This window comes from Cervus canadensis, chromosome 4 (assembly GCF_019320065.1).
Source record: "Cervus canadensis isolate Bull #8, Minnesota chromosome 4, ASM1932006v1, whole genome shotgun sequence".
Taxonomy (NCBI): Eukaryota; Metazoa; Chordata; class Mammalia; order Artiodactyla; family Cervidae; genus Cervus; species Cervus canadensis.
Window position 1 is genome coordinate 39,650,191 of NC_057389.1, and position 12,375 is coordinate 39,662,565.

Here is a 12,375-nt window from a genome sequence, read left to right on the forward strand (position 1 = left end):
ATAGTATTTTCCTGATAAATCTTTTTTTTGGAAGAATAAAGCATGATAATGTTTTAATGATTAACAAGTGTTAATCATTAAAAACTAACATAAAAATAATAAAAGCCAGCACTTGGTGAGTTAGCTAACCACGCCAAGGTCTTTCTATGTCAGATTTATGCCTCAAAAGAATCCAGAATAAGTATTGCTATTAGTTCCATTTTATAGCTGTGCTATGCTATGCTTAGTCGTTCAGTCTTGTCTGACTCTTTGCGACCCCATGGACTATAGCCCACCAGGCACCTCTGTCCATGGGGATTCTCCAGGCAAGAATACTGGAGTGGATTGCCATGCCTCCTCCAGGGGATCTTCCCAACCCAGGGATCGAACCTAGGTCTCCCACATTGCAAGCAGATTCTTTACCATCTGAGCCACCAGGGAAGCCCATCTTATAGACAATGTTTGAGATAATTGAGTCACTTGCTGGCATAGTCAGGATTTTAAATCAAGTCTTATACAGCCTAGGAAATAACATTCCATAAGTGGTAGCTGTTATTTCATGTCATTGATTCCTCAGTAGTTCAAACCATTATTTCTCATATGCTTACCTTTATGAAGCCAGGGCCTGTGAGAAAAGACCAAGCAGGACAAGTCATGAATCTCATCTTCAGAGAGCTTTTAGAGTCATTGTTTAAAAAAGACACAGGCACTTGATGAGTTATTACCCCATCTCTAAATTCTCCCAAATATAACCAGAGTCCTCCATGTACAATATTCAACATTCCCCCTCATATTTGACTTCCCCAAATAATATCTCTATTACATGAAGTTAACACTACTCACCATTGGCACATTTGTTAGGATTTCTGAAGATGATGTATTGGAAATATGATGATGAAAAGCGTATATTTACTATTCTAAGTACTCAGCATAGACATCTATTATTTTTCCTAACATCCATAGATCCTTCTTCAAGTAATAGCATCTCAACCTTGCTCTAGAGGCCCCATCTCCAGCTCTCAGTCCTTATGCTTTGGGGAGAACTGATTCCATTTCAGGCTCCAACTGGCATTGATGGGAGATAGAGGTGGGACTGATATTAACTCAGGCTTAGTCAATCAAAAACCTGACTTCTCCATCAAGCAATTGCTTTGGGGGCTGTGGTGGAGGTTGACTTGTAACCAAATTAGAGCCAGAGAGGATTTTCATGGAACTAATGGGGAGAAGGCATCATGTTCTCCTCTGGGTCTGCTAGCAGTAAGGAGAATCTGAGTCTGGAGCTTCCATGGCCATCACAGGGAACCTCGGAATGAAGTGAATAAGGCATGAGGCAGAGAATGAGAAATGGAGAGAAATCAAGTCTTCATGACATCAGTGGCACCCTTGAGCCATGAGATTCCTGAAGCATACCACTAAAGTGAAATAATTTTTCACTCTTCCATGGAAATCCCTTCTCTACTTAAGCCAGTTTGAACTGGATGTGTGTTACTTTCAGTCAAATTAATCTGGACTAACTAGAGGGCTCCATAAATATAAATTCATTCATTAACAGTAGTATAAGAGAAGCAACTGACTCTATAAATTCTTTCACACTTTTCATCCTTTGAATCATTGGCACAGCCTTGTGAAATGTCTCTCCAGAGTTAGAAATGGTTTTGAAAAACTAAAATGAGCAAAATCTGCCTCAAAAACTAGAAATGAACCAAATAAATTTCACTAAACCTTAACTCCAACAATGTAAAACATAATATTGGCTTCACCATCCAACAAGTATAAACTCTATGTTCATAAAACAAGATCACTCAAAACCCAGACCTGTGTGTGTGACAAGTAAGTTAAGATTAGGCTGAACCAAAAGTAAGTTAAGTTACAATTCCCGAATAACTGATTTGAAAAAAACAAAGCCTAAAACCCAAAGAAGTTTCCTTTTCAGGAAAGCAGACACTGAGAGTAAAAGCAGCATTTTTTTGTAGTAGGACAATCGTTTGAGAAATTCATTTATGTTCTTTTCCTTCCCATCTTTTCATCCGTTCTTTTCCTTGCATCCAGTCAGGTACCAAAGTCTGTGCTTCCCTGCCCCAGGGAAGGTCTGTGACTATAAAACACCTTTCTTCCTTGGTTTTTGTTCTCAAAAGCCTGCAGTGGCCATGGCAACCTGGTGGCCCATGGACATTTTACTTTGGCCTACACAGAAAAATTTTAAATGCCTGAGGCAACACTTGACAGGAAAGAGATTGCTCATAAAAGTCTAGATTTCTAGATTTTCTTGAAAAATCAGAAGATTCAGCAACACAGGGCAACATGAGTGATGACAGCAAGCCAGAACTGGGCAGCAGCCCCTCTAGACAGACCTACCAAGGTATTTTACTCACCTCCATTCTTTTCCGGCCTCTGCAGTCACTTGAGTTTGCGATTCCTGGTCTAAATCTGCAAAAGAGCGCATGCCAGGAGTCCTAAAGGGATGGGAAAATAGAGTTGGAGATTAAAGGGAATTCCTCTGATAAAAACAAGAATAAAAATAATTTCTCTAAAAATTAAAGATATTTTCAAAAGTTGAAGAGGAAGACAAAGAGTTGCATTCTCTCAATGAGCAGCAGAGACTTGAGGGGGCTGACTAGTAATGTTCTGGAAAAATAGCAAGATTTCAGCAAAGACTGGCTGTGTAGTTCTCTGCTTTAACAAAGATGATCTTGTTCCATTTGTGGATTAAAGGCAGCAGGGCAAGAATCATACCACGTGGACTGGATTCATGGTTCTCAGCAACCAAGGCACACTGAGGGCCAATGACCCAGGACCCTCCCCAAGAGATGTCCACAGGACCAAGTAAGGTTGAATTTCTAACCCAAGGAGAGAGAACCTCAGTTGTTTTAAAGTAAGAGTCCCCAATCTCTGGGATCTATGCCTGATGATCTGAGGTGGAGCTGATGTAATACTAATAGAAAGTGAAAGTGAAGTCGCTCAGTTGTGTCCGACTCTTGGCGACCCCATGGACTGTAGCCTACCCAGCTCCTCCATCCATGGGATTTTCCAGGCAAGAGTACTGGAGTGGGTTGCCATTTCCTTCTCCAGGAGATCTTACTGACCCAGGGTTCGAACCCGGGTCTCCCCCACTGTAGGCAGATGCTTTTACTGTCTGAGCTACCAGGGAAGTTCAATAGTAATAGAAATATGTGCTAAGTCACTTCAAGCGGGTCTGACTTTTTGTGTCGGGCTCCTCTGCCCATGGGATGTCCCAGGCAAGAATACTGCAGTGGTTTGCCATTTACAGGACACAATAAATGCAATATGCTTGAATCAACCCAAAACCATGCCTCCCCCTGACCCCCGGTCTATGGAAAAAATGGTCTTCCATGGAACTAGTCTCTGGTGCCAAAAAGACTGGGGACCATTGTTTTCAAGGAAAGAGAAGTGCAGTAGTTCTTGAGCATATGAGATTGAGAATTGCTACAAGTTCCAAGTGGCCCAGAAAGTCACAAACATACCCACCCAAATTCTTTCATCCCTTGATTTTGCTCTGTTGTTCTGTTTTTGGGGGTTTTTTTTCCCATACATCTGGCTGGGTTTCTCAGATGGCCCTTCTTATTTGCCCTGTTCCTAGAGCTCCCCTAGCCTCAGCCTACAAATGCTTGGGTTTTATAGTGCCATTAGCCCCAAGATGTTTGGAAGTTTCTGTTGCTCTGACCTGAACACTGTGATCCTGAGATGGAGCAGCAATTTCCAGATTCCTCACATACTAGAAGAATCCAAGTGGATAGTTTTTTACCTAACAATAGAGTTCAGCTCAGGCAAGTCTGCAGAATGGGGTGATAAGACTCTCCCTGTGGTCTCTATAAAGCTGAGAAGAAAAGTGGAGCCTTCTCTGGTTGTACAGGAGGCAATAATTCCACAGGGTCAGTTCTCTGGAAGCTCAGGTGGTAAAGAATCCATCTGCAATGCTGGAGACCTGGGTTCAGTCCCTGGGTTTGGAAGATCCCTGGAGAAGAAAATGGCAACCCACTCCAGTATTGTTACCTGGAAAGTCCCATGGGCAGAGAAGCCTGGTGGCAACAGTCCACGGGATCGCAAAGAGTCAGACACGACTGAGCAAGTAACACTTCCCATTAAGAGCATCAGATTTAAAGTCAGAGAAATCAAATTCAAATCGTGGCTCTGTCACTCACCAGCTTTTTTGTTTTTCCTTAGGCAGCCTCAATTTCTTCAAAACAACAGTACTCATCCCACAGTTTTGTTGGGAAAGTTCAATGAGATAATGGATAGAAAGTATCTAGTTCAATATCTGTTCACAGTAAAAACTCAACTAAGGATTAGCTATTAAAAAGAGTAACTTCATTGAAAGCTGCTAAGAGAATAGATCTTAAAATTCCCATCACAAGAAAAAAAATCTATAATTATGTATGATGATGGATGTTAACTAGACTTATTGTGATCCTCTCATAATACATACAAACATCAAATCATTATGTTGTACACACGAAACTAACATAATGGTGTATGTCAATTATATTTCAATTTTTAATTAGTTTAAAAAATTATTGCTATTAATGAAAAACAGTCCAGGTTTTCTGAGAATTCAGAGCCTAGATAATAAAACCTGCTGACCTAACATATGCCTAGTGATTTCATTCTTGAATATGCACTACAGAAATTGTAGGACGCAGTACCAGCACATGGCCACTCAAACCTCTGCTAAATGCAAGATAAATACTTATCAGCCCCTCACTATGCACAGGGGAAGAACCAGAGCTTCCGTGTGCTCAAGGAAAATGGAAGCTGATACATACAAGGTATATGAGAAAGGAATTTCACAAGGTCAATTGTCAGCTATTCCAGAGAACAGAAAGGAACCAAGATCAGTCAGTGGAGCCAAATAATCAGGACCAGAGACATCAGACAAAACTGTTAAGAAAAGCAAGGTTTTATTCATCCATTACTCTCCTTTTTGGTATATTAGAATGAATCCTTCCAATTAGGAACCTAATGTTTCATGTTGCCTTTAATGCCTAGGGTCTCCAAGTAAGCTAAATTTCTCTCTCAAGTACTCTTATGTACTCTGAATATTTAGGAAACATACCCCCTGCTCAAAAACTTTCACATGTTCCTTTGAAACAAGTATTCTCTTTCCACTAATCCAAAAAACTAATTTATTTAAAAGTATTATGAAAGAATAGAGGTTTCCTTCACTACCATTTTTATGAAATCTGCATTTTTATATGCTCTTAACCATGCCAAGACAAGCATTAAGTCTACTCCCAAGAGTAACTAAGACATGGTGTGGAGCAGCCAGGACTGGAATTAAAGTTCAGTTATGAACTGTAAGGTGCTCCATAAACAAGACAAGGGATGAGCATTACTGTCTAGGCACTTTTTCTTAAACCAAGGCAGGAAGGTGATTCTTTGCAATTCTACAAACTGTAGCCTGCCAGGCTCCCCTATCCATGGCGATTCTCCAGACAAGATTACTGGAATGGGTTGCCATGCCCTTCTCCGGGGGATCTTTCTGACCCAGCAATCAAACCCATGTCTTATGGTTCCTGAATTGGCAGGCAGGTTCTTCTACAGCTAGCATTACCTGGGAAGTCCCTACTAAGGTGATACCCCTTCCTGTATAGGCAAAGCCTCCTTCTTCCTTCCTCCTTCCTCCCACCTCAATCTCTCAGCCAGGCTAAGCCCCAGGCAAATAAGAGACTGCAAGGATGGCAACGGTGGCATAATATGCAGATCTTCTGTGGAGAGAATTCATGGCCCACAGAAAAAGACACTTTTAAAATCACCTCTGTCTGGTGCTCTCAAAATATACAAATGTCTATGAAAAGATATCAGAGAATTTTGTTTTGAATTTACATTTGAGCTCCTGGAATGCATTTATTTCTTTATCATGTCATCTGGATCTTCTCACACCCTTGAAATCTAAATAGGATTACCTCAAAATCCCTATTCTGCAGTGTGGGGGAAGCTCTACAGCTAAGAGACCTGTAATTTCCTCAATACTCAATTGCCTCTTATTCCCTTACTCCCATGTCCGGGGGACCATCTCTGTTTTCCACTGAAGAAACTCCAAAGTGAAGTTCAATCGTTCCTTGGGCTTCCTCCAATGATCTACCCACAGAGAGCTAGGGATGAACAATGAGGATTTTTCAGAACATTTCAGAAAAAAAGACAGCACATACCCTCCAGTGAGCTACATTAGAAACCACATTAAATGACCCCTATCTGACTGTCCATTAGATGGATCCAAGCTTCCCATGACCTTTCTACCACTCATAACTAATGCCCAAACATTGTTATGCCCAACGTTGTTTGTGGCAGTTGTGCTGCTATTGTAATCAAGTGATTTAATTCAATATAAACAAACAGACAAAATGTAAGTATGAAAACACAGTTTTCATTTCTATCAAAACTAAGTTAAGGAATCTCCAGTACTGTTCTCCATAGTGGCTATATCAATTTACATTCCCACCAACAATGTAGGCGGGCTCCTTTTTCTCCACACCCTCTCCAGCATTTACTGTTTGTAGATTTTTTGATGATGATCATTCTGACGGTGTGAGATGATACCTCATTGTAGCTTCTATTTCAATTTCTCTAATAATGAGTGATGTTTAGCATCTTTTCATGTTTTTCTTGGCTATCTGCATGTGTTCTTTGGAGAAACATCTGTTTAGGTCTTCCACCCACTTTTTGAGTGGGTTGTTTGTTTTTCTGGTATTGAGCTGCATAAGCTCCTTATATATTTTGGAGATTCATTCTTTGTCAGTTGTTTCCTTTGCAATTATTTTCTCTCACTCTGCAGGCTGTCTTTTCATCTTGTTTATAGTTTCCTTTACTGTACAAAATACGGAGTTCAACCCATAGTCTGTGACAACCTAGAGGGGTGGCACGGGGTGGGGGTAGGGAGGAGTCTCAAGAGGGAGGGAATATATGTATACTTATGTCTGATTCACGTTGCTGTATGGCAGAAGCCAACACAGCATTGTTAAGCAATTATCCTCAAATTAAAAATAATTTTTTTTTAATAAATTTTTAAAAAACTAAGTTAAATGTTTTGTATAGGCTTGATAAAGGTGTTCTTATAGAGAAATTATTGTCAGGTTCAATCTTTGAGAAAAAAGATCACTATAAGACAGGGAATAGTAGTAAACCTCTGGAAGGACTCCATGCTGAGATTACTTCCCAAGTTTCTTTTAAGTTGATAAGACACAATTTTTTTAAAAATGGAATTCACAGGTGATGCATTTGGCGTGCCTGGCGCAAGAAAAGCAAGGAACTCCAAAAGCAGCCACTTGGCCAGAAAACAAAGACCTTGGCCAGACATCAAATGATGACTCACTGAATATATTATGTGTCTTAAGTTAAAATAAAATGTATAAATGTGTTTTTTAATGATACCCTGATTCAACTATTTTTTAATTAACTGTGTGACTGTTCCTGTTATATCAGATTAGAGAACTCCTGCCAGTCTTTAAAATTCACAGTTCACAGGGATATTTTCAAAGTTCTGAGTGTCCCCTTACCTAGTCCTTTTTCTACCCAATACCCAGCTGCCCCTATAATTTCAAATATCCTCCCCCATCATGGTTCGTGTTCTTAAATTGCCTTTTTTGGGGGAACATGAACGTGTTAGTTGCTCAGTTGTGTCTGACTCTTTGCAGACCCATGGACTATGGCCTGCCAGTTTCCTCATCCACAGGATTTCCCAGGCAAGAATACTGGAGTGGGTTGCCATTTCCTTCTCCAGGAGATCTTCCAAACCCAGGGACCAAACCTGCGTCTCCTGCATTGACAAGGAGATTCTTTACCACTGAACCACCTGGGAAACAATTATACACATGACAAGATAACAAACCACTCTTCAAAGACAATGGTAAGAAAACCAACCGGAAGAGATATTTGTGACAAATATAAGAAATAAAAATAGAAAATTAGCAAAAGACATGAACAGACATTTCACATAAAGGGAAACAATGAATAGCAATAAACATACAAGATGTTCAGTCTTATAAGTAATAAGAAAACAATGTATTAATTTCAATAAGATATGATTTCACATCTTAGGCAAAAACTAGTAAGTCTGACAATAGCAAGCATTGCAGGGGTGGAATTCCCACACATTGCTGGTGGAACAGCAACTTCTATAAACATCTGAGAAAACACTGAGCATAAAGTAGAAAACACATCTATTCTCCAATCCAACAGTTCCATTCTTAAATGTACACAGTAGAGAAACACTTGTCTTTTTGTACTAGGAAGACATGTGTGAAAATGTTGACAGCATTGTCTATAACAGGAAAATAAAAACAAAACTTGAAACAACCCAAATGCCCCCTCAAAAGTATCATGGATTAAATAGGTTGAAATATATTTATCCACTGGAACACTGGTTAACAGTGAAAATGAAGGGCACACAGGTGTCATCAAAGATTGAAGATGTTCTACTTCTCAGGCTGGATGGTGGGTATGTGGTTGTTTATTTATCATCACTCTTTACACTGTCCATCTTGCTATATTCAGCCATTTATGTGCATATTTCACTATATTTTCTAAAAGAGTAAAAAACTCACAAGTCCTGCAAAGAAAAAGGATCAAGAGCCAGGTGAGCATATGCCTCTTTCATATCTTCTGTGTGATACCTCCCAATTCTGATGGGACCATAACCTGCTTCATCCCTACAATGAAACAGTAAATAAGTAACTTGAATCAATTCATTCAATATTGGTCATCAAAATACATCAGTGTGACCTCAACGTGGATTTAGACTAAAGCCTTGGATTAACTAAGTGGATGAATCTCAACAGAGAGACCACCTCAGTTTTTTTGCTATATACACATATGTACTAGTTTTCATTCTATTGATCAATGTTCTAGTGTACCAAAAATTCATTTTCAGAGTGACTAGAGGGCCACGGCTCCCTCAATACCTATTTCCTGAATCTCCTCAAAAGATCTTCATGATTTTTGCCAAAAGAATAAGGAAAGAACTTTTTAGTCTGAATGATTTTTCAGAGCCTGTATTCTTAACCAGGAATTCAGGGATAGGGTTCAAACATTCAAGAAATTCCTGAAAATATATATAAAACATTGCATTCATGTGGATGTGTATGTGTTTTAAAGGAAGAGTGGTTGTAACCACCATTTGAGTTTCAAATATGACCTTCTAAAAAGCAGCCAGATTGCTCTCTTAATGGGGTGACTAATCATACCTAAGTCCCAATTTTAGATTGAAAGTTATATTATTAGGTCCTGGGAAATCCTTCAGGCCTAAGAAGACCAGGGTTGTCGTTTACTCTAATATAGGGTTTCTGGATAAAATTAAGAATGTTCAATTAAATTTGAATTTCAGACAAACAATGAATTTTTTAGTATAAGTATGTCCTGAGAATTATTTGTTGGTATCTGAAATTCAGATTTAACCGGGCATCCTAAGTTTTTATTTGCAAAGTCTGGCAACCCTACCCTAATAAAACAATTAATAATAATAGTATAAATAGGAAGAGTAGTAACAATAGCAGTAACTAACAATCACTGAGTATTTCTTTCATGTCAGGCATAATGTCTTACTCTATTCTAACCATATCACAGGAGGTTAGGATTATCACCATTTCCATTTTATGGATGCAGTAATTAAAGATTAAAAAGATGAAATAGCTTACCCAATATCACATAATTAGTCAATGGAAAAATCAAATTCAAATTCAAGATCCATGTTCTCTGAATGGGTGAAGGGAGAAGTCTGTATCTACAGATGCCAAAGGTAGCAGAGTTTGCCATCTGAATTCCCCACCATAACCACCCCCTCTAATCTTCGTAATCAGTAACTTACCTCTGGGCTCTGAACCCTTGACAGGCTGTGCATGGGAGGCTAACAGATTAGAAGCATTAGCACCATGACTTGACAAGCATCCTGTTTCTCAAACTCTGCTCTAACTCCCCCACTTTTCTCATAGGCTTTATCAGCAAGACTGTCCCTGAAGTCTTTCAGCCCACAAGAGTTGACAGAGGCTTAGAACATCAGCTGAAAATTCATTTGCCTCCTTGAACTGCTTCCTGTTCCCCCAATCTATTAGTAAGCGTGCATGGACAAGTCATGTCCAACTTTTTGCAACCCCATGGACTGTAGCCCGTCAGTCTTCTCTGTCCTGTCCAAATAGTCTTTGGGTTAGAATATGATACGTTCATGGAGACAATTGACTGTCTAGATTTGCCTGGAACTGAGAAACTGCCAAGGAAGCAGACTTTCAGTGCTAAAGATGGGACAATCCCAATAAAACCAGGAAAGCTGGTCACCTATCTGTTTGGCAGATGAATCACACACTTGCATTAATGTTATCTCACTTAATTTTCAGCAGAACCCTGGGATAGGGACATTTTACAGACAAGGAGATGGAACTGCAGAGATATTCAATAATTGCTCAAGTGTTCAGACTGCCTGAGTCTGAACCATGAATTGGACCCTGAGTCATTTCATCAAACTTTTCTAGTATCCCAAATCCTTTATCTATAAAAACAAAAATAATATTATAACCTGCTAGCCCATTCTACGAAGATTATATGAGATAACACATTTAAAACACACAGCCCAATGCCTGGTGCTTAATAAGTGCTCACTGCTGGAAGCTATCATATTAATAACTGCATTTTATTGCTAAAAAAATGAGGTATGGAGACAGTTCTGTCTATCTGCATCAATCTCTAAGGTTGGAATATCTCCAAAATGTCCTTCTTTCCCTTTACAGCAAGTTATTCAACTCTCATCAGTTTTTTCCTAAATATTTTTAAAAGTCACATTTTTTGCTTTTGCTATCTCTTGTGAGTTCCACATTCTGATCACAAACTGTGCCTACTCTGGAGTCCTTTTATTCAATCTATATTCTGCTGTATCTTTCACAAGCTCAAAGGGAGTAAAGATCAGTCAGGATCTCCGTAGTGAACAAATTCTCTAAGACCCTGCCCTGAGTGACTTGGTGAGCACAGAGACCACCTATTCTGCTTCCCTCACCTCTGAGTTATACATCATTGCATGTGCTCAATAAATATTTACTGAGTTCATGAATTAATCAATCAATATCACTTCCTCCATTATCAGCCATGCTTGCCACTCTGTATCTAGAATAAACCCTTCCATTCTGCAAGTCTTTTTTTTACTCCCCATCTTACAATTGCTAATTTTCTAAAATGTTCAGTTAGACCAAGTTATTCACCAACCCAGTCACAAGAAGAAAATTGTTCATACTAAGTAAGAGTCAAGGGATGAATGAAGGTAGGGTAGAAGGAATAACAAACCAAAAGTCAGAAGAACTGAAAAGCCAGATTTGCCAAGCATCAGCTCTGTGTCTTGGGAGGAAAAGAAAGGCATGAGAATATTTGTGTAGCTCTTGCTACAGGCCAACTCTGGACTAAACACATTCTAAAGATTTTTTCTGTTTAATTCCCCTGCCAAGAAGCTATTTCTGTTCTGTTTTTAAGAGTAAAGAAACTAAAACTCAGGGAATTTAAGCATTTTTACCCAAGTTACATCTAGTAGTAAACTCAAGATCTGAACCCAGGTCTACTGACTACACAATACAGATTCTTCTCATTTCTCCTATCACCATCAAGCTGCTTTCTTAAAATAAGTGATTGCAATAGAAAATTGTTTCATTCAATCCATCTCTAGTTTATGGGCCCAACACACTTCCCTTGAGTCAGATTTTGTTATCTATTTAAAACTTAGTTTTCCTCGGGGAAAAAGAAGGAGGTTGAAGTAGACAATGCCTTTCACATTTTAAATCCTGTGACTTGGTGCCAATGCACTGAAATTCACTCTGAAAAAGAGGCTACTAGTTGGAACACTCAGAAGAAGTCTGTCTGTGTGTTCAAGCATTCCTCCTTCTAGCGTTATCAATCTGCCATATTAATATGTTAAGTTTGAGAGAAGAAATATGTAATAATGATTCCCTATATCTTTCAAGTAAGGGGATTCAGGTAGCACCAAGATACTAGAGGATGATGCATGATTGCATTGACTTTGAGTGTGTCATGGCAGAAGAACAAGAAATGGGTTCTTTCACCACAGCTCCTTAACATGTTCATTCCAAATAGTCCAAGAAAAAGAAAGCTCTCCTTTCCATTTTCTTCTGGTGTTGGCATTGTTCAATATATAAACCATATTGGTGACCTACTCCATGCTTCCAGGAGCCCATCAAAAAGTGATAACCCTGATGCCTTAGAGCTGGGTACATTTGCTGCTCTCAGAATCGCCACTCAGCTTGGAAGAGTTGGCTGACTTGAATAGATGGGACCAAACAAATGTTCCAATTGGCTTTTTCAGAATCTTGACTAATTGAACCATCTGCTGGAGGATAAAAACCATGTCATTTGGGCATGGCAATTTTAAATATGCTGCCAGCATGTGCAGTACAA

General features: G+C 39.2%; 1 long non-coding RNA gene across 1 annotated transcript in view; it reads right to left on the minus strand.

The window, feature by feature from the left end:
* LOC122439627 overlaps positions 1 to 8,625 on the minus strand; it is a 99,045-nt gene extending 90,420 nt beyond the window's left edge. Inside the window, exons 1-3 of the long non-coding RNA XR_006268944.1 lie at positions 8,538 to 8,625; positions 2,352 to 2,432; positions 588 to 604 (exon numbers count right to left, since the gene is read on the minus strand). This is a non-coding gene — a long non-coding RNA (uncharacterized LOC122439627). The remainder of the gene's footprint in view (positions 1 to 587; positions 605 to 2,351; positions 2,433 to 8,537) is intronic.
* Positions 8,626 to 12,375: the final 3,750 nt, after the last annotated feature.